Raw genomic sequence first — 2,558 nt, 5'->3', positions numbered from 1 at the left:
TTTTTATTGGTTCAGTCATTCTAATGTTAGTTTATTTATTCTTTATCAGAGTTTGTTTCTACAAGTATATTCCCAGTATGCTGACTAGAATGAGTGTTGGTATCTTCCTTGCTTTCATTGTTACAGTTTCTAAAGTAATCATATTTGTCATTGAGAAGTCTCATAGCATAAACAATATTGGTACACTTCTCTTTATTCCACAAACTATCCACTTTGTTTCTAATATTTTTCTGTATCCAGTATCACTGGAATTTACAGTAGCTCAGTCTCCAGTACACATGAGAGGAATGATGGTTGGATTGTGGTTTGTATCTTGTGGAATTAGCTATACTATTAACATTACTTTTAAGGTTCCATTTGATTGTGAGAGTCAATACATATGTACTAGTTTCTATTATTATATAGCAAAGAGTGTACTAGTTCTTATGATACTGATAGTGTTTGTGATACTGGCTAAACGTTACAAGTATCGTGTGAGAGAGAATGAAGTTAATATTGTTCAGATAGTTGATGATCATTATCGGAGATACATAAATCAAAGGGAACAATTTATAAGTGGAATTGACAATGACTCCTCAAATTGACAGTATGTACTATGATTTAGGGATACTACAATAATGTTAATGTTTTATAAACCAATTTTTATTTGTTTTTAGTGTAATTCAATAAGAGTGAAGTGATGCTTTCTTTTCAATGTATAATTTTAATAATAAACTATACATATCAATCAAAATAATCAACTTTGAATTACATGTGCTTTAAATGTGAATTATGCATGTATGTATTGTTAATCATTATGGTAACCTGTTTTGCTACATGGATAGAAAGTGATTCATATTACTCTTTTAGCAGTCTTGGTTCTAGTATGAAACTATACCTTTTGTATAATTATTATATTCTGTGATTCCACTGGTGTATTCTCAACTGAAGTTGCTCCTGCCACTTGGTATAGTCATTATAAGCCAGGCATGATATAACAGAGACAGAATTAGTACATTTGTACAAATTATTTGCAATATTGATAGTTCAGATGAATATTTAACCCTGTTCAGATATTGTGTTTGGTAGCTTGAAATTCAGATCATCTCTAATAATTTGTTCACTATAAAATGACTTTTTAATAATCTTTATGTGGCTTTCCTTTTATGGTATTCTCAGTAAAGCTATAGCTGAAAATTTTATTTAATACTATTAAAAATGCAATGTAGAGTAGAATTTGCATCACAAGAGTAGGATTTTCATTTTGGATTTTGTTGGTATGAATAGTCAGTCGTTCAGAATCCTACTTGCCTTGTTTCCATTACTTTTTTTACAAACTTGCTCTAGAATCCTACTCAATCTTGTTTTTTTAATTTTTTATGTTTTGTAGCCTTTGGTCTCAAGCTAAATTTTGTCAGAAATGGCTGGAAGAAAATAATTTTCTTTTTTTTCCTGATACACATACTTTCCCTCAAGTTATGTTGTGAATCAACTTTGAGCTGATTCTGATTAATGAGAGATGCATAAATCAAAGGGAACAATTTGGTAGTGACATTGACAGTTTCTCCTATAGTATTACTAATAAGGACTATTAATAGTAGATAATGTGTCTTGTAGATGTAATTTATAGTAAAAGTTGCTTTACCCTCCAATTGGGGTTGCAGTTACCCCTATTCTTGTACTCTAATGCTTTTTCTTCTTGTACTCCAATATTTTGTAGCACTATAGTCACTGATAGTCTTTGTGATACTGGCTAAACTTTTCAGATAGTTGATGATCCTTACTAGAAATATATAAATGAAAGGGAACAATTTGGTACATGTAGTGTCATAATAGACAAAATATTTGTGCTTTTGGGACTACATTACAATAGCATTTGTCTATATTGGAACTTTGGAAGTGAAATCATATATTTGCATAAACATTTACTTTACTATATGTATCAAAGCTTTGAATGGTATGTATTAATAATTACGGTGACCTGTTTTGCTATGCAGCTAGCTAGAAAGTGGCAACCATTCCTTCATATTACTCCTTCAGCAGTCTTGGTTCTACTTTGGAACTGTCTCATGAATTCTAATTACATATTATTGAGTCGATTCACTGGTGGATTAATAGCAACAAAATTTGCTCCTGCTGCTTGGTATAAGTATGGTTTAGTCATTTTATTTTTCTTTGGTTTTTTATCCTTTCCTTTATTTGGCCTGTTAGCTGATGTATGGATTGGAAGATACAAAGCTACACTGATTGGTATAGTATTGTGTTTTGTATCATGGATTATAATGGGAATTGGATTTATTGTGAACAACTACTATACCTCTGAAGCAGTGCTGATGATTTTTTTCACTTTTGCTTATATTGTATATTATTTTGGTTTTTCCAGTTTTCTGCTAACATTATTCAGTATAATATTGATCAACTTGTTGGAGCTTCAGCTGATGAACTGAATTCTGTCATATACTGGCATATACTATCTGAACCACTTGTTTTATTCCTCTTTTACCTTCTTCAATGCTTATTTTATAGTAGCAAGTATTTTATGATGATCACTTTCATAGTATCAGGTGTATCTGTATCTC

The sequence above is a fragment of the Amphimedon queenslandica genome, unplaced genomic scaffold (genome assembly GCF_000090795.2).
Source record: "Amphimedon queenslandica unplaced genomic scaffold, v1.1 AMPQUscaffold_13037, whole genome shotgun sequence".
NCBI classification, from domain to species: Eukaryota; Metazoa; Porifera; class Demospongiae; order Haplosclerida; family Niphatidae; genus Amphimedon; species Amphimedon queenslandica.
The sequence above is the reverse complement of the archived record's forward strand: the minus strand, read 5'-3'. Positions refer to the sequence as shown.